The sequence below is a fragment of the Triticum aestivum genome, chromosome 7A (assembly GCF_018294505.1).
Source record: "Triticum aestivum cultivar Chinese Spring chromosome 7A, IWGSC CS RefSeq v2.1, whole genome shotgun sequence".
Taxonomy (NCBI): domain Eukaryota; kingdom Viridiplantae; phylum Streptophyta; class Magnoliopsida; order Poales; family Poaceae; genus Triticum; species Triticum aestivum.
In genome coordinates this window covers 640,548,012-640,569,366 of record NC_057812.1, presented here as the reverse complement: position 1 = coordinate 640,569,366, position 21,355 = coordinate 640,548,012, and positions in this window count along the sequence as shown.

The following is a 21,355-nucleotide window of genomic DNA, read 5'->3' as shown; positions in this document are numbered from 1 at the left end:
AAACTATGCCATGAATGTGGCCATAAGATTGATCATTTTGGCTTGAAAGCCATTGATCTCCACACGTGATAGCTCGTTTCTGAGAACACTTTTTTAAAATAATTCCTGTATTACAAGTTTGTTATTTTTTCTAGGAACTTGGCCACATATGATGACACAATACGAAGGTTTCCCAATTTTTTGATTTTTTTTGAATTTTTTATGCCCGTTTCAAAATGCGGTCAAAACGGTGGGCTTGACCGTTCCTAGCTAGTGGTTGAATCTTGGAAAACTTTTGGTGTTTCTCTGATTAAATAGATACTTATGTACCTAGAAATGATTTTTTGTAAAAAATAAATAGCAAACTATGAGGCAGCTGCAGTTCAAATTTGACCCGCTTCCAGCTGAATCGGCGGAAATTTGTCTTTTTCACGAGAGGTGGATCAAAACTTTTTACACCCAACCATTTTGTCAATTGTGCATTAAATATGTCCTAGTATTTTAGAAAATTGATTTGGTCCAATTTTGCAACAATTATTTGGTAGTTCCTTCAAAAAAACCTCCTTTCGGGCACTCAGAAAATGATTAAAAATAGCTAGAAAGATCGGAAATGCATAGAAATTGGTCCTTATCCATAAAATGTGGTCTAACTCTAGTGAAAATTTGTGTGGTGCCATTTTGCAAAATATTTTGAATAGCTACTTCACAAAATCCCTCTATGTTTAGTACTTAGACACTTTTTCAAATCACTGCTTTTTCGACCAATCAGGACTCTTCCCACGGATCGATGACATGGCGCCCATCCATCCATCCATCCATCTCTCCATCCCACATCCATCCATCCATCCATCTACAGAAAAAAGGAAAATAAAATGAAAAAGAGATACCCCCATCTGCAGCTCAAACCCTAGGTCAGATCCCATCGACTCCCCCCCATCGCACCCCTCCTGTCCTCGCAGCCGCCGCCACCTCCTCCCTCGATCCAGTCCTCTCCGCGGCCTCCTTTCCACGATCCAGTTCTCTCCCCGCCGCTCCCACCCACCGCCGACCTCGTAGCCCTCCTCACCACCGCCGCCGACCTCGTCCCTCCCTCCCCTCACCATCTCTCCCTACCCTATGCCTCAGATCGAGTCGAGCAGGTCGGTCGACGCGTTAGGGTTCCGTTTGGTCAGCTCCGTACCGGCTCTCTGGTTGGCCGCCCGCCCGATGATGGATCTCCTGCCGCTCTCCCACCAGGCGCTCTTCGCGGCCGTCCGATCCGCGGACACCGAGGCCGTGCGCCGCCTCCTGGCCGTCGCCGAGGAGTCCGTGCTCTACGTCGCGGCGGAGGCCGGCGCGCTCGAGGTCGTGCACCTCCTCCTCCCGCTCTACGACCTCGAGGCCGCCAAGCTCCGCTCCCGCCTCGACCTCGACGCCTTCCACGTCGCCGCCAAGCAAGGGCACACCAGTGAGCCCCTCTTCTCGCTCGATTTGTAGCTCGGGGTCTTCTTCAAGTTCGCCTGCGGGATGAGTTGCCCGAGCATTGTCCCGCCCGTGCTAGCTGCATGTTTAAACTTCGCAGTAGGTTCTCTCCTGAGCATTATCCGATGCAGGATATGTCATCCATACGCGCTGTGCTTTGATCTGCTTGGTTCTAGCAGTTACGTTGTTTTCGAGTGGATTTAGGCACTGCCTGTTAGATCCAGTGCTTTGGATTCCCAGTCGCGTCAGGCGATGGGTTGCATGCTGATGATTACTGCTAGGTCCATGCTAGTGATTATTTTGTATGGATGATGATACTGGCGTTCCTTCTTTTTTTGCAAGTACTTTTTGGGCAAGTCGATAGACTCCGTTGCTCCATCTATACATAATTCTGTTTGTGTTCATTGTAGTGGTAATTATGGCTTTAATAGTTATTGAAGATTGCACCTGTAAATGTAGATCTACTTGGATCCTGGTGGCTTCTTTTGCCAAGCAATATCATGTGCTTATTAGTTGCAAGTTGTATTGGTTTGCTCTGCTGCCATGTTAATTCTTTGTTTCCCCTTTGTGTTAACCACCTTGTGCTTTTGTACAGAAACTTTATTGAGAAATTGTCAGTTAATAGTATTTTTCTTCTAGGCCATCGGGGGATCTCTGGCGGCAGCACAAGGAGCAGAGCAGCGGAACAGCAGCACTGGCACGGGCTTATATATTGTTGGCTTGTAGCATAAACTGTTGGAACGATAGCATAAATTGTTCAGCGTCTTGACGCACTAATGCAATCGTACTAACAATTGGTAGTAACCAAAATCGTATAAAGGCAGTCTACTCTCTCTTTAAATTATATTTCATAAACTATATTGAACCACTACAGCTGCTATAGATTTGAGATTCACATCTTTTTACATTGCCTGCTCTAGGAAGTTACTATCGTGTAGTTAGTCTTCTTGCACTGCATTTGTACAATTGTATATTCTTGCCACTACTAGGTGATTCCTTGAATTATTCAGTCTGTTGTAACGTACCAGTTTGATGGAATGCCTATGTTCTAAGGAGATAAACATTGGTATCCAGAATAGATCTACCTAAACCAACAGGCACAAAACATGCATATCCCTTTAATCTGCATTAGTGCGTCTAAGTGGTTAGTGTATTGTAAGCTCCATCCATGGAGCAGTGAAATAAGCTGACGCTGTATAACGTGCAACTAGCTTGCTGTTTAAACATTTTCCCGTTTTTAAGTATTACTTTTCTCTACATCTTTGAATTGGATTGTCGATCTTTCCTGGAGTCGATTTTGCGCTAGAGCTTCTAAAACTAACCAGTCCAGGGAAGAACTTCTTTCTTATCTTGATACATTCTGGACCTTTTCACTACCCTCAATTCAGTTTCTACAACATGACAATTTTAAAAATGCTAGTCGAGCAATCTTTTAGAAAGCATAATGCTAGTGGGATCTACTCGGTTCATGCTTACTTTGGTCTGCATGACAGTCCTATACGAAGTGCAATTTTGTACTACTTTCTTCAAGGTTTAGGGTCCAGGCATATGGCCCACTGTTCGTACTGTCCCAATGCAGCAGCTTCAGCTTCGCCTGCTAGTCGTCTGCGCCGGATGCCGCGCCCGGGGCCGCTGGTGGCCTCGAGGACGACGCCCAGGCTAAGGCATACGAGGGCGCACCACCACCGTATGACAGGACCAAGTGCATGGTCATCCCCGACACGCTGAAGTACGTCAGCGTTGGACTGCCTTCTAGATCTTGGCGTGTGTCTTGTATGTGTGTTTGATGTTGACGTTGCTTGTGGTTTTGCAGGGTTCTGAGGCTGCAGCCTGCGCACAGGTACTGCCTCCTCAGCCAGCTCTCCAAGGAGGTCAGATGGAACTATGCTGACACCATCAGGGTAAGCTATTTCATTGTGTTGTTTCTTCAGTGCTCACTAGTTGCTAGTGTTCGACTGCTACCAGTGGGTTAAGATTAGTCTTTTATAATTGTTTTCTTGAGGATGAGTTACTGGGGCTGTTCAGGCCATGACTCGAAATTGTAATTGTTTTCTTGAGGATGGGCAATCTTGTATAGCTGAAAGTGATACATTCTTTGAAAACTCAGCTTCTACTATTCACCTTGTAGATTTTTTATTCTGCAACATATTTGGTTTTGTCTGATTAAAAAATTGGTCATGCTCACGAGCAGTATATATGCACTTGGTTGGTTCATTGTTGGGAGTTTAGCTACACAAACTGACTGACATTGCACAATAAAATGTAGCAGATTTGCTAGCAATCCTTCTTTCTCTCGTATAGAAGTACATGCTATCTAACGTGAGCAAAATCATTGCGTAACTACAGGTACATCATATGACTAATTTAAACAGAATACTGACACTCGACCCCATGCATTCAGTTTCAGAACTTGAAACTAATTAACCTGTGGAAACTAACCTGACTAGTAGCTTCTCTGGCTTCCAGTTTACAACTTCCAAGATATCAATCATTCATTCTCAAGTTGCTGCTGGCAGCTACAAGTCGCTCTTTTCTGGAATTTTCATGTTCTTTTTTGTGCGTATATGCCTTCCTCTTCGATTTTGAGCTTGTGATTGAGGTCAACTGATGGTGGTGGTTGTGCGATGCAGATGTTCGGGATGGCGGAGAAGGAGATGGAGTACCGGGTCGAGCTTTTCAACCGGTGAGTGATGAGCCTTCTAGCTGCTGTACTACCACTAGTCCACCACCTGGGTGGGGCTTGTGAGATCATATCGCTTGTGAGATCAGATCGCTGGTTGATGCAATGAATTGTGGTTATTGCAGGCAAATTTGGGGCTGAGGAAAGAAGACGAGGAGCAACTTCTCTCTGGTCTGGTCATTGGAACTTCAGGACAAGGTACGTAGCATCCCCATCTCCCTCCCTCTCTTTCTCTGCTTACAAATGCCGCTAAATTAAGGAATATTTGATGCAAATCCTGGCTGTGTAAGGAATTCAAGAGGGATTTGTATGAACAAGTCCAGTTTTTTTAGTTAGTACCAAACAGAGAAGATGCTGTCCAGATTGGCTAATTTTGCTGCTACCACATGGATTTGTATCTATGCAACCATCTTCCTACTATTTGTGTTGTTTGGATTGCAAGAAATTCAGCTTTGGGTGACCTGCACTTAGTTTAATTTCTTTGAATAATCAACCGTATTGTTTCTGTATTGTTTTGCTGCTGTATTGTTTCTCACTCATGATTGATCTACTGCCAGGTGAAGGTTTTCAAATGTTGAAGGAGGAGGACAATAGGAACTTCTGTGATGTCTTGTCATCTATTTTCTTTTCTTTGTTGTAGAATAGTTCTGTTTGGCACTTACTGGTTGGATGTAAAGATATGTACTGCTAGAATGAATGCATGTAACTATATTTTGGGCTCCTATAATATTTCATGTTGCTTTGAAAATGTATCGGAACTGGGCTAGGCCCAAGATAACTTGTAGTGTGATGTGTTGTAATGTCAATGGCATAATAAAAGAAGTTGGATTGGATCAATTATTTCGGCCCAGCCCAAGATATATTGAACAATTATTTTTGAGGGGAAAACTTGAGAGGCCCAGCAAAGAAATGGCCCAGAAAAAACAAGACCAAAAAAATCTGTCAAAAGGGATAGGTAAAGAAATTTAAAAGGCCGAATTACTGGGCGAGGCCCATGTAGCTAGTGAAAATTAACAGAAATAAATATATATTGAAAATGCCGAATTGTTGGGCTAGGCCCATGTAGAAAATCGAATTGGACCGGGCTGAATCTTGTGCCACGTCAGATTGCCACGCTGGATGCCTACGTGGCCTGGGGAGGTTGCTAGTGACCAAAACGCCACAGTAGACGTATTTTGGTCATAAACATTTGCGACCATTCCAGAAGAAAGGTCGCTATAGTCAGTTTACGACGCCCAGCTTTTGACCTTATGTTTTTGGTCACAAAAAGGTCATAAATGGAAATTTGTGACCTTTCAGTGACCAATAGTGGTGGTCATAAGTTGACATATTTCTTGTAGTGCCAGTGCCAGTTCTTGTCTGTTGCATGTTTTTGGTTTCGCAGAATACCCATATCAAACGGAGTCCAAACGGGATAAAAACGGACGGAGCTTATTTTTGGAAAATATGGAAATTTCAAAAGGAAAATCAACGCGAACCAGTGCCCGAGGTGGTCATGAGGCAGGGGGGCGCCCCCTACCTACCCTCGTGAGCCCACCGTAAGGCGGTTGATGCTCTTCTTTTGCCGCAAGAAAGCTAATATTCAGGAAAAAAATCACGGCGAAGGTTTCAGGCCAATCGGAGTTACGGATCTCCATATATATACGAAACGGTGAAATAGAGCCATGGGAGAACGCAGAAACAGAGAGAAACAGAGAGATAGATCCAATCTCGTAGGGGCTCTCGCCCCTCCCACTCCATGGGAGCCAAGGACCAGAGGGGAAACCCTTCTCCCATCTAGGGAGGAGGTCAAGGAAGAAGACGAAGAAGAAGGGGGCCCTCTCCCCCTTGCTTTCGGTGGCACCGGAGTTCCACCGGGGGCCATCATCATCACCGCAATCTTCACCAACAACTTCACCGCCATCATCACCAACTCTTCCCCCCCTATGCAGCGGTGTAACCTCTCTCTTACCCGCTGTAATCTCTACTTAAACATGGTGCTCAATGTTATATATTATTTCCCAATGATGTATGGCTATCCTATGATGTTTGAGTAGATCTGTTTTGTCCTAATGGCTATTTGATGACCATGATTGGTTTGAGTTGTATGTTTTATTATTGGTGTTCTCCTATGGTGCTCTCCATGTCGCGCAAGCGTGAGGGATTCCTGCTGTAGGGTTTGCAATATGCTTATGATTTGCTTATGGTGGGTGGCGTGAGTGACAGAAGCACAGACCCGAGTAAGTAGGTTGTTTGTGTATGGGATAAAGGGGACTTGATGCTTTAATGCTATGGTTGGGTTTTACCTTAATGAATCTTTAGTAGTTGTCGATGCTTGCTAGGGTTCCAATCATAAGTGCATATGATCCAAGTAGAGAGAGTATGTTAGCTTATGCCTCTCCCTCAAATAAAATTGCAATAATGATTACCGGTCTAGTTATCGATTGCCTAGGGACAAATAACTTTCTTGTTGACAAAAGCTCTCTACTAAACTAATTTAGTTGTGTCTTTATCTAAACAGCCCCTAGCTTTTATTTTTGTGTTCTTTACTTTCTTTCAAGCTTACCCAAAAACACCTACAAAGTACTTCTAGTTTCATACTTGTTCTAGGTAAAGCGAACGTCAAGCGTGCGTAGAGTTGTATCGGTGGTCGATTGAACTTGAGGGAATATTTGTTCTACCTTTAGCTCCTCGTTGGGTTCGACACTCTTACTTATCAAAAGAGGCTACAATTGATCCCCTATACTTGTGGGTTATCAAGACCTTTTTCTGGCGCCGTTGCAGGGGAGCAATAGCGTGGGGTGAATATTCTCGTGTGTGCTTGTTTTCTTTATCACTAAGTAATTTTTATTTGCTGTTCTTAGTTGTTTCCTATATTTAGTTATGGGTAGGAAACGCAAAATACCAAAAAATTAGTTGTACCTACTAAACCAATGGTTGAAGAACCAATCAAAATCTATCACACTGTTGAAGCTTATTACTTGGATCATCTTCGATCCCTATGTGCTCGTGCTGAAACCCCAACTAGCTTAGTTGAGGGCAAATCTTTAGATGAGCATGCATGTTATGTGCGACATCGTATATCTCAAAAGGGAAACTTTTACAGTATCAAATTAATACTATGCAATGCTATGCTTGGAATTTATGCTATTATTATGATTTTACTTGTTGTTCTGAAAACCCTAAGAAACACCTTCCCTACCAATGTGAGTTTAGTGATAATGGAACCGTGTCTTCGTATGCTAAAGGTGCTTATAGTTACTATGATGTTCAACAAATTGAAGAATTTGTTGCTTTTAAGGGTGCTTTTGAAATTGCTTCTTTGATTGAAAAGTATGATGCTACTCTTTACAAATCTGAAAAAAATTTCCATACTTGAATATTGTTATGAGAATTATGCTTCTAATGCCTATGCTAAACAATATATTGAGGAGTACTCCGCTGTCCAAGAAGAGACTAATATTTTGTAGGAGTCTATGGAAGAAGAAATTGATGAAACTGTGAGCTCATTGGATGAAAAAGATGAGGAGGGGAGAGAAGAACAAAAGGAGGAAGAGCGGATTGATCACCCGTGCCCACCTTCTAATGAGAGTAACTCTTCAACTCATACATTGTTTAATTCCCCTTCGTGTTTACCGAAGGATGAATATTATGATAATTGCTATGATCCCGTCGATTCTTTTGAAATATCCCTTTTTGATGATGCTTGCTATGCTTGTGGCCAAGATGCCAATATGAATTATGCTTATGGAGATGAACTTGCTATAGTTCCTTATGTTAAACATGAAATTGTTTCTATTGCGCCCACGCATGATAGTCCTATTATCTTTTTGAATTCTCCCGACTACACTATATCGGAGAAGTTTGCACTTATTAAGGATTATATTGATGGGTTGCCTTTTACCATTGCACATGATGATTTTGATGAATATAATATGCATGTGCTTGCTGCTCCTACTTGCAATTATTATGAGAGAGGAACTATATCTCCACCTCTCTATGCTTCCCACATGATAAAATAGCAAGAAACTGTTTATACTATGCATTGGCCTTTACTTTGTGTGCATGAATTGTTCTTTTATGACATGCCGATGCATAGGAAGAGAGTTAGACTTCGTCATTACATGATATATGTTACTTTGTGCTCACTACTAAATTTCAAATCATTGCTAATTAAAATTGGCTTTGACATACCTTGGGATCTAGTTGGATTCATTACTTGAGCACTATATGCCTAGCTTAATGGCTTTAAAGAAAGCGCTGCCAAGGAGACAACCCGGAATTTTTAGAGAGTCATTTATTTCTGTTGAGTGCTTTCATATAGTTTAAAAACAACAAAAATAAAGAGGGAAACCCAAAAATTTTTCAAAAAGAAAAGCGAAAGTGAGAAAGACGAGCATTGTTGATGTGCGAGCTAGCCTTGAACTTTGTTCATGCTCACGGAAACTTTGTGAATCTTGATTACAGAAACTTTTCAATAAAAATAATTATCTCCTTGTAAAATTCCATTGTATTATAAAAATAATATGCCAAGGTTTGCCTTTAGGATGTTTACATTTGCTTGATGGTTTGTACGGTGCAGGACAAAAACTTTGGCTGTAGTGAGAGATTTTACATTTTTAGCTGGAACGTCAAATGGTTCTTATTCTTTTTGCACTGTCTTCCCATAATTTTTTTTATTTTTCCTAATTTTTGTAGAATTTTTCAAGTATCAGAAGTATGGTGAACGTTCATATTGTTACAGACTGTTCTGTTTTAGACAGATTCTGTTTTTGATGCATAGTTTGCTTGTTTTGATGAAACTATGAATTTATATTAGTGGATTAAGCGATGAAGAAGTTATACTACAGTAGACACAATGAAAAAACAAAATATGAATTGGTTTGCAACAGTACCTAGAGTAGTGATTTGCTTTATTATACTAACGGATCTTACCGAGTTTTCTGTTGAAGTTTTGTGTGGATGAAGTGTTCGATGATTGAGAAGGTCTCGATGTGAGAAGAAGGAAGAGAGGCAAGAGCTCAAGATTGGGGATGCCCGAGGCACCCCAAGTAATATTCAAGGAGACTCCAGCGTCTAAGCTTGGGGATGCTGGGGAGGCATCCCCTCTTTCTTCAACAAATATCGGTATGTTTTCGGATTCGTTTCGTTCATGCGATATGTGCAAGTCTTGGAGCGTCTTTTGCATTTAGGTTTTTATTTTTATTTTTATGCACAATGCTGGTATGAGATAGTCCTTGGTTGATTTATAGAATGCTCTTTACACTTCACTTATATCTTTTGAGTATGGCTTTATAGAATGCTTCATGTGCTTCACTTATATCATTTGAAGTTTGGATTGCCTGTTTCTCTTCACTTAGACAACCGCCATTTGTAGAATTCTCTTTTGCTTCACTTATATTTGTTCGAGCGTGGGCATATATTTTGTAGAAATAATTAAACTCTCTTGCTTCACTTATATCTATTGAGAGAGATGACAGGAACTGGTCATTCACATGGTTAGTCATAAAATCCTACATAAACTTGTAGATCGCTGAATATGATATGTTTGATTCCTTGCAATAGTTTTGCGATATAAAGGTGGTGATATTAGAGTCATGCTAGTCGAGTAATTGTGAAATTGAGAAATACTTGTGTTGAGGTTTGCAAGTCCCGTAGCATGCACGTATGGTGAACCGTTATGTAACGAAGTCGGAGCATGAGGTGTTTATTGATTGTCTTCCTTATGAGTGGCGGTCGGGGACGAGCGATGGTCTTTTCCTACCAATCTATCCCCCTAGGAGCATGCGCATAGTACTTTGTTTCGATGACTAATAGATTTTTGCAATAAGTATGTGAGTTCTTTATGACTAATGATGAGTCCATGGATTATACGCACTCTCACCCTTCCATCATTGCTAGCCTCTTCGGTATCGTGCATTGCCCTTTCTCACCTCGAGAGTTGGTGCAAACTTCGCCGGTGCATCCAAACCCCGTGATATGATACACTCTATCACACATAAACCTCCTTATATCTTCCTCAAAACAGCCACCATACCTACCTATCATGGCATTTCCATAGCCATTCCGAGATATATTGCCATGCAACTTCCATCATCATCATATACATGACTTGAGCATTTATTGTCATATTGCTTTGCATGATCGTAAGATAGCTAGCATGATGTTTTCATGGCTTGTCCGTTTTTTATGTCATTGCTACGCTAGATCATTGCACATCCCGATACACCACCGGAGGCATTCATATAGAGTCATATCTTTGTTCAAGATATCGAGTTGTAATATCGAGTTGTAAGTAAATAAAAGTGTGATGATCATCATTATTAGAGCATTGCCCCAGTGAGGAAAGGATGATGGAGACTATGATTCCCCCACAAGTCGGGATGAGACTCCGGACGAAAAAATAAAAAAAATTAAAAAAAGAGAAAGGCCAAAAAAAGAGAAGGCCCAAAAAAAGGAGAAAACAAAAAAATGAGAGAAAAAGAGAGAAGGGGCAATGTTACTATCCTTTTACCACACTTGTGCTTCAAAGTAGCACCATGTTCTTCATATAGAGAGTCTCTTGAGTTATCACTTTCATATACTAGTGGGAATTTTCATTATAGAACTTGGCTTGTATATTCCAACGATGGGCTTCCTCAAATGCCCTAGGTATTCATGAGCAAGCAAGTTGGATGCACACCCACTTAGTTTCAGTTTGAGCTTTCATATACTTATAGCTCTAGTGCATCCGTTGCATGGCAATCCCTACTCCTCACATTGATATCTATTAATGGGCATCTCCATAGCCCGTTGATACGCCTAGTTGATGTGAGACTTTCTCCTTTTTTGTCTTCTCCACATAACCCCCATCATCATATTCTATTCCACCTATAGTGCTATGTCCATGGCTCACGCTCATGTATTGCGTGAAAGTTGGAAAGGTTTGGGAACGTCAAACGTATGAAACAATTGCTTGGCTTGTCATCGGGGTTGTGCATGATGTGAATTCTTTGTGTGGTGAAGATGGAGCATAGCCAGACTATATGATTTTGTAGGGATGAGCTTTCTTTGGCTATGTTATTTCAATAAGACATAATTGCTTGGTTGGTATGCTTGAAATATTATTGTCTTTATGTCAAATGATAGATTATTGCTTTGAATCACTCGTGTCTTAATATTCATGCCATGATTAGACATATGATCAAGATTATGCTAGGTAGCATTCCACATCAAAAAAAATATTTTTTATCATTTACCTACTCGAGGACGAGCAGGAATTAAGCTTGGGGATGCTGATACGTCTCCGTCGTATCTATAATTTTTGATTGTTCCATGCCAATATTATTCAACTTTCATATACTTTTTGGCAACTTTTTATATTATTTTTGGGACTAACATATTGATCCAGTGCCAATTCCTGTCTGTTGCATGTTTTTGGTTTTGTAGAATACCCATATCAAACGGAGTCCAAACGGGATAATAACGGACGGAGCTTATTTTTGGAAAATATGGAAAATTCAGAAGGAAAATCAATGCGAACCAGTGCCCGAGGTGGTCACGAGGCAGGGGGGCTCCCCCCCCTTAGGGCGCGCCCCTACCCTCGTGAGCCCACCGTAAGGCGATTGACGCTCTTCTTTTGCCGCAAGAAAGCTAATATTCGGAAAAAAATCACGGCGAAGGTTTTAGGCCAATCGGAGTTACAGATCTCCATATATATACGAAACGGTGAAACAGAGCCAGGGGAGAATGCAGAAACAGAGAGATAGATCCAATCTCGGAGGGGCTCTCGCCCCTCCCACGCCATGGGAGCCAAGGACCAGAGGGGAAACCCTTCTCATATCTAGTGAGGAGGTCAAGGAAGAAGAAGAAGAAGGGGGGCCCTCTCCCCCTTGCTTCCGGTGGCACCGAAGTGCCACCGGGGGCCATCATCATCACCGCAATCTTCACAAACAACTTCACCGCCATCATCACCAACTCTTCCCCCCTCTATGCAGCGGTGTAACCTCTCTCTTACCTGCTGTAATCTCTACTTAAACATGGTGCTCAACACTATATATTATTTCCCAATGATGTATGGCTATCCTATGATGTTTGAGTAGATAAGTTTTGTCCTAATGGCTATTTGATGACCGTGATTGGTTTGAGTTGTATGTTTTATTATTGGTGCTGTCCTATGGTGCTCTCCGTGTCGCGCAAGCATGAGGGATTCCCGCTGTAGGGTTTGCAATATTCTTATGATTTGCTTATGGTGGGTGGCGTGAGTGACAGAAGCACAGACCCGAGTAAGTAGGTTGTTTGCGTATGGGATAAAGGGGACTTGATGTTTTAATGCTATGGTTGGGTTTTACCTTAATGAATCTTTAGTAGTTGCGGATGCTTGCTAGATTTCCAATCATAAGTGCATATGATCCAAGTAGAGAGAGTATGTTAGCTTATGCCTCTCCCTCAAATAAAATTGCAATAATGATTACCGGTCTAGTTATCGATTGCCTAGGGACAAATAACTTTCTTGTTGACAAAAGCTCTCTACTAAAACTAATTTAGTTGTGTCTTTATCTAAACATGCCCTAGCTTTTATTTTCATGTTCTTTACTTTCTTGCAAGCTTACCCAAAAACACCTACAAAGTACTTCTAGTTTCATACTTGTTCTAGGTAAAGCGAACGTCAAGCGTGCATAGAGTTGTATCAGTGGTCGATAGAACTTGAGGGAATATTTGTTCTACCTTTAGCTCCTCGTTGGGTTCGACACTCTTACTTATCGAAAGAGGCTACAATTGATCCCCTATACTTGTGGGTTATCAATCAACACTGGTGATGTAACCAAGGTCTCTTCAACTCCTGAAAACTGGCCTCACATTCCTCAGTCCAATTGAATTTGGTGTCCTTCTTTAATAACTCCGTCATTGGCTTTGCAATCTTCGAGAAATTCTCAATGAACCTCCGGTAGTATCCTGCGAGTCCAAGAAAACTCTGGATCTCTCCAACTGTCGTGGGTGCTTCCCAATTTGTCACAGTGATGACTTTGTTGGGGTCTACTGCTATTCCTTCTCCAGATATAACATGTCCAAGAAATCCCACTTCCTTTAACCAAAACTCACACTTGCTGAACTTGGCGTATAGTTGATGTTCTCTGAGCTTCCCAAGTACCAAACGCAAGTGCTCCTTATGCTCCTCTTCGTTCTTCGAGTAGACTAGAATGTAATCTATGAACACTATGACGAACTTATCCAAAAATTCCATAAACACTTTGTTCATCATGTTCATAAAATAGGCAGGTGCGTTAGTCAGGCCAAATGACATAACAGTATACTCATATAGCCCGTACCTTGTGGTAAAAGCTGTCTTAGGTATATCCTGCTCTCGAATCTTCAACTGGTGGTACCCTGATCGCAGATCGATCTTGGAAAACACCTTAGCTCCTTGCAGCTGATCAAACAAATCATTGATCATCAGCAGTGGGTACTTATTCTTGATTGTTACTTCATTCAATCCACGATAATCAACGATCATTCTTAATGATCTATCCTTCTTTTCCACTAGAAGTACTGGTGATCCCCAAGGCGACGAACTTGGGCGAATATATCCTTTATACAATAACTCCTTAATATGCTTCTTAATTTCCTCCAAATCCTGAGCGGGCATCCTGTATGGTCTCTTAGATATTGGTCCTGTGCCTGGCAAAAGCTCAATAAGAAACTCGATGTCTCTATCCGGTGGCATGCCTGTCAACTCTTCTGGAAATGCATCCGGGAATTCCTTCACCATTGGTACTTCCTCCTGTACTACTCCCGATAAGCAATTTACTTGAGTCCTATTCGGCACATGCCGGGATACATACTTGATCCTTCTTCCTTCTGGGGTGGTGAGCAAAATCAACTTACTGGCGCAATCGATGTTTCCTCCATACATCTATAACCAATCCATACCCAGAATCACATCCAAACCTTGCGACTCCAGAATTATCAGGTCTGAGGGGAAAACGTGCCTACCTATGGCCAATGGCACCTGAAAACATCCTTGGCTTGCCATGTACTCTGCTCCTGGCGAGCTCACTAACATTGGTGTACTAAGAACTTTGGTGGGCAGTTTATACTTATCCACAAATCCCCTCGATATGTATGAATGAGATGCACCAGTATCAAAAAGAACGACTGCAGTAAATGACTTAACCAAAAACTTACCTATTACTACATCTGGCTGGGCTTCAATCTCCTCCATGTTAACGTGGTTCACCTGTCCCCTGGTGAAAGGGTTGGACTTCTACCCAGAGCTTCCATTCCCGTTTCCGTTCTCAGCTTCAGGACATTCATTGGCGTAATGTACGGTCTTCTGGCACTTGTAGCAAGTAATGTGGCTTAGATCCTTCTTGGCAGGTGTTGCTGGGTTGGAACGGTTCTGTCCGTTGCTTCCTCCATTACCATGTCCGTTCCTGGGGCCACTATGGTTGTGCGAACTTCCTCCATTATGAGTGTGACGTCCATGGTTATGCACAATTCCTCCCGAGTTCGGGGTGAAACGGGTCTCTGTTGAGCTCCAGAATTATACTTCCCTTGTCCATACTTCCTCTTGCGGATGTCAATCTGCTGCTGCTTCCCTTCAAGCATGAGAGCTCTATCCACCAACTCCTGGTAGTTATTGAAATTTGCTACCATCAACTACATGCTCAGCTCATCATTCAGTCCTTCCATAAACTTCTCCTTCTTAGCTGCATCTGTAGCAACTTCATCTGGGGCATAACATGCTAGCTTACTAAATTCATCCACATACTGGCCAACAGTGCGCCCTCCTCGGCGTAAGTTGCGAAACTCATGCTTCTTCATGGCCATAGCCCCTGCTGAAACATGGGCAGTGCGGAAAGCTTGCTGGAACTGATCCCATGTGATAGTGGCTATAGGATAGGTGACAGTGTAATTCTCCCACAATGAGGCTGCTGGTCCATCCAATTGGTGTGCGGCAAAACACACCTTCTCAGCATCTGTGCATCCTGTAGTGATTAACTCCCTTCCAATCCTATGGAGCCAATCATCTGCAACTATTGGCTCGGTGCTACTGGAAAACACTAGCGGTTGTAACATCAGAAAACGGGCTAAGTTGTTCACGTCTCGGAGGCATCTGAGGGTTTAGAGGGAAGAGAATAAAATAGAATGAGGTCTAGTGAGAAAACACTACCCATATGCACATGAGACAAACACAATAATTTCACTCAATCAATCAAAGGCATACAATCGGTCTAAAACTTATCGTTATAAAAGTGCTTGGACTATACTATTACATGGTAGACTACTACTACTGTTTTGGTGGTCAACTAGAAATATTGTTCGGTCGAAGATTCCATGATATCTGCTCCAGCTTCATCAACATAGTCATCATCGCTATCGTCGGGATCCGAATCGGTGTCGTCGATGATGATGTAATCCTCAGGGCGAATCTCCTTGGGTTCTTCGTCTTCTTCTCCTGGCGCGGGGTCTCCCATGAAAACTCCTAGCGTCCTTTCCATGCCGTCATTCTTTTCCACTAGCACGATGATTTCCCCCTCATAATCTTTGCGCGTAGCCTTGAGTTCTTCTTCGAGATCCGTGATCCTTGTCATTGCCTTCTTCAAATCCATCATGCATGCACACATCTGATTCTCCTGGCGACATATGTGCTGGTTTAACTCCTGAATGAAAGCGGCAATTGATCTATCCTTCCTGGTGCTGATCATCTCCCATTGCTCATCTCGGCGCCCACAAATCTTGTAGATAGTATCCTTGATATCCTTTTGGTAAACTTCTCCAATGTGTCCCATTGTGATGTGAGCTGCCATACTCTTTCCTAGACTCCAGGTTGGTGCATCAAAAGAAAACTCTATGGGCTTAATGACTGGCATAAATGTCCTTCCTGGTACTTGAACTTGAATTATCCAGCGCTCCTCTTCTGGTAAAGTGGCATTGTAAGTCCCGGTGAAGCTTGGTATTCCAATGTTTAGGTACTTAGTGACTTCCTTCAAGTGACGTCCAAAAGGGGTGTCTTCATCCGGTTGCGTGAACTTGATCCTTGTATCCGCCATACTAAAGAGTAGAAAATGGAGAGGAGTTAGAAGTGAGAAGAGAGTAGTGATCTAGGGCTTTAGCTTAGTGGTCGTGTCCTATAGTCAACCTGGCTCTGATACCATCTTTGTAGCGACCAGACCTCAAACAGTCTGATCTCTGTGTATAAGTGTCATCCCTGGATCGGTAATGCTGACACATACAGTACTTGAAGGATTTATAACAGAGTGGCAATCACACACTTATTACATCGAATGTCTCAAAAGAGAACTTATCACAATAAATATGGCTTAAGGGCATCTAATACGATAACATCGGAAGACTTGGAAGATAAAGTGAGTCCATCAACTCCAACGGCATCACTGAGTGAAAGACCACGACCTAAGGCTCCTTACTCGTCGTCTGAAAAGTCTGCAACATGATACATTGCAACCTGAAAACGGGTCAGCACATAGAATATGCTGGCAAGGTAACACCAGAGAATAATGAAAAGAATAAAGCTATCACTATATGCATATATGGCTGGTGGAGGCTGTATGGTTGATATGTTTTACGTAAAGCCAATTTTTCCCTACTTCAGAGGAATATGTTTTGTTTAACTACAAAATTTGTTGAAAACATTGAGAATGGTAAACCCCATCTCAATCCCAATTAAAAGTAATAAACCCAAACAAAATTATATAATTAAGAATGATGAGATCCATATGATAATCCAAGAACTAGATACTCAAGATGTCCATAACCGGGGACACGGCTAACCATGATTAGTTTGTACACTCTGCAGAGGTTTGTGCACTTTTCGCCACAAGACTCGATCTCCTCCGTTGGATTTCTCGCACTACATAATGTTTGAGAAACGGATGACCGAGACACAGTCTTTCAGAGGCGTTAGCACCTTACGATGGGTAGACCGGTACACCTACAACCCCTACATCTGCTAGTCTACCACTGTAAGAGTTCACACAACTTAAGCAACTATGCTAGAGCCCATAATAGCATGTGGCTGCACACAGAAGTTTCTAGTATGAATAATCTTATGATCCCTTTGAGCCTGGGTGGCAGTCCATAGGAGAATCACACGGTACCCCGGCATTTCCAAAAAAATACAGGTAATCACTGGGTTCCCCAGGTGCCTCAATCCACCCAGATGTGTATTCAGGTAGCCACCTTAAGTTGAACCATTAATTAACAACTCACATCTCTCATGGATACACTCAAACCCAATCCACGTCTACGAGCATAGCATAGCAGTATAAGAATAACGTAGAAGTAACTCCCAGGGTTTGATAATAAACAGGGTAATAGGTTCCTACCACATCAACTACTTCCCAACCCATAGTTTAATTCAGATCCTAACCATGCAATGTTTGAGGGTTGATCTAATGCAATAAAACCGGGTAGTAAGAGGTATGATCAAAGTGTTACTTGCCTTGCTGATGATCCACGAAACCTAGAGACTCGTAGTAGCACGCTTCACACTCCGGATGTTCTATCGCAAACAAACAAGCATCCAATAAGCAATCAAGCAAGGGCACAGGTAAAACTCGAATAAGAAATCTAACCAGAAAGTTCAACTTAAGAACTTCGGTTTGCAAAAAGAATCAAATCAAATGAAGCAACAAAACTCAAACGGCGAAAGAAATAGGCTTCGTTTACTAATCTGGACTAAAGCTAAATTTTACAGTAGCAAAAACTTGTTTAAGTTGATTAAACGGAAAGAGGGTTTCGAGACGAAACTCTAGGCGTTTGAATCGCCTGATTCCGTTAAACGAGCAAAAAGTTATACTAAAAAGAAAATCGGATCAGAAATCTCGATCGAAAATAATCGCGGAAAATCCAAGAAAAAGAAAAACTGACGAACAGGCTAACGAACAAACGTTCGCTGTCTGCGGCTAAACGGTTAAAACCGTACGCTAAAACGATCATAAAAACGGGTGTTCGCTAAATAACTAAACCAAAAAAATAAACCGAACCGGATCTAAATAAAAAACGGATCTAGGGTTTTCGAAAAAACCAAAACGGTTTTCTCACAAAAACCGAGGCAACTACCTCGAGGTCCGGCGAGGGTCCGGCGCTCCGGCGCGGCGGCGTGGGGTGCGGCACGGCTGCGGGTGGCAGGCGGCGGCGGCGGATCGGGGCTAGGGTTAGGGTTAGGGCGCGGTGGCGGCTTGGGCTGGTCAGGGGCTCGGGGCCGTGGCTTATAAGGGCCGGCCCGAGAAGTCCTGGCCGCTTACGGCCCGGAGTCGGTTCGCCTTTTTTTTAAAATAATTGCGGCACTCAGAAAATAAAAGAAAAGAAATACTAAACGGACTCCAAAAATCCCGAAATAAATTTTCCCCGTCCTATAAAAATAAGCCGGACAAGGTGAACATTTATTTGGGCCTATAATGCAATTTTGAAAAACACACTTTTTCCTAATTAAAATAAAATAGCAATAAAACTCCGAATAAAAATCTTCTTTGATTTTAATATTAAATCTTCGATATTTCTCTATTTTGAGGAAGTCATTTTATCCTCTCTTTTTTATTTTTATAAAAGAAATAATCGAAGAGTAAATAATTAAAATCAAACGATCATCTTTTCAAAATTAGAGAAAAACTCGAATATGAAAATAACGAAATCCCCAACTCTCTCCATGGGTCCTTGAGTTGCGTAGAATTTCTAGGATCAACCAAAATGCAATAAAATATGTTATGTCATGATGATCTAATGTATAACATTCCAAATTGAAAATTTGGGCTGTTACACTAGTTGCACGTCCACCCTTGACCCGAAACTAAACTGACCCACATGCATGTCCATTCTTGACGCACAACTTGCCCGGACCCAGTTGCATGTTCGCCCATGACCTGAAACTCAACTGACCCAGTTGCATGCCCATCCTTAACACACAACTTGCCTTAATGCAATTGCTTGTTCGAGCATGACGTGAAACTCAACTTAAAATTTTCCCCCAATGCTCTTTTTAAAAAATCAAAACAATTTTTTGCAATTTGAGATTTTTTCAATTCATGAACACTTTTTGAAATTCATGGAAATATTACAAAGTCACAAACATCTTTTTAATTCATGATTTTAGAATTTATGAATATTTTTTAAGTTGCCAAACATTTTTCAAATCCATGAATTTTTTTATATCTTGAATATTTTTGAAATTCGTGACCAATCTTAGAATTTGTGAATGTTTTTTAGTTCACAATTTTTTTGAATTGAAAAATATTTATAAATTGATGTTTAAAAAAGTCTCATACATTTATATATATAATAAATAAATTCAGGAACATTTTTCACATTCACGAATGGAGTAAGCTAACCTAAAAGGGCGTTGACCCACGTTGGTCAAACCTAAAGGAGCATGCATGGTGCATGCATGCACCATGAGTCTTCTATTTATGGGGTGCAAACTTGTATACTACTAAGTACTCAAGTTAAACCGAGCATAGCTCTCGGGGGGCTAGCTCTTGCATTTTCCGCTATTGTTAACATTCACGTCAAAGGCCCAACCCAAAGCGACAACAAACAACGACATGAGGTGGAATAGGATGATTTCATCTGGGAGGAAGAGCTGCCTGTCGTGATGGAACCAACGAAGTGGCTGGCGATTGCCCATGTTTACGCACCAAAAAATTTCATCCCTAATGCCATGTATAGCGATATGCGGGCAGCTTGGAACCCGGCAAAACCGGTGATCTCGAGGAAGATCAACGAAAATCTCTTCACGACGCAGTTTAGTTGCTTGGGAGACTGGAATAAAGCAATGGTTGAGGGGCCATGGTTTTTCAGAAATCAAGCTGTGATCATGCAGGAATATGATGGTTTTAAGGACCCTAACACCATCAAACTTGACAAGCTATCTGTCTAGGCGCAAATCCATCGCTTGCTAGATAAAATTCCTGATTGAGCCAGCAGTGAAAGGCAGAGAGGTGGAGGAGGTCCAACTGAAGCTTCCTGCTTATTTTTTGGGGAGATTGTGAAGGTTAAGGTGAATATTGATATCAATGCTAAGATTAAGTTCTTTGTCACAAGCAAGAAGGGAGAATAAAGTGTTAAGTATCAAGTCAAGTATGAGAATCTACCAACCTTCTGCTATAACTGTGGCGAATTTGGCCACTGGCACGAGGAGTGCGGGGAGGGAGAGCATGATGAGACGACTTTTGAGTGGGGAGACTTTATCTTGGCTGACAATGTCCGCTTCAAACCTATTGGCCATGGGAATTACGAACCATAGAGGGGTCGCGGAGGACATTTGACAGGGGGGCGTGGAAGAGGTAGGGAACCTTATAACCCTAATGAAAGCTGTCATTTCAATGCCCAACATTAGAAGTCGGTGGAAAATGTGGACTCTTCAGGAGGAACGAAATAGAATACCTTGAGGCAGTGACAGTTACGCCTGAAAACAACCAGCTATCCAACAAGTGATCTTCAGTTGAGAATTCTGTGATCCCAATGAAAGCCGGTGCGGCTAGAGAACCAAGGGATGCGCTGGCAATGGTAACCAGAAAGGAACAACCTTTGGTGCCTCCTCTGCTGCCAGTCTATGTGTCCCCGAGGAAAGAGCACAAGCGACCAAAGAGGGCGGGGGGGCGAAGATGCTTCAGAGAGCTCAGGATCAACAGAGGTCAGGAAGGAGAACAAGGCTAGAAACACTACTGTTGCATTATCGGCAGGCTCCCCCGAGGAGTGCCGCCGGGCACAATGAGTATCTTGAGCTGGAACTTCACGACACCGCGAAGAATTTTGCCCCTACCCTTTTATGTATTGTTGAGACTCAGATTGATAGATCGAGGGTGGAAAGCTTAGCTGGAAGTATTGGTTATGATAATGGATATGTTGTTAGTAGTCAAGGTAGAAGTGGAGGCCTAGGGCTGTTTTGGAACAATCCAATAAAACTTGAAATTCTTGGTTATTTTGTATACCATATTGATTGCTCTGTTGAGAAGCCAGGAAGTGATTCGTGGAGGATGACACTTTTTTATGGAGAGGAACAAACTCCGGAGGTTCCAGTCTTGGGACACATTGAAGGGGATCAGTACTTTGAGCAACCTCCCGTGCGTTTGCATAGGTGATTTCAATGAAGTGCTACATCCAGATGAACAAGATGGCATTGGAGAGCGAAGTAATACCCAAATGCAGGGCTTCAGAGACGCTATAGATGTTTGCATCTTGATGGATATAGGTAATCAAATCCACTTCTAGACATTTGAAAAAAGGTTACCAGGGGGGAGCTACACCCGGGTTCGGCTA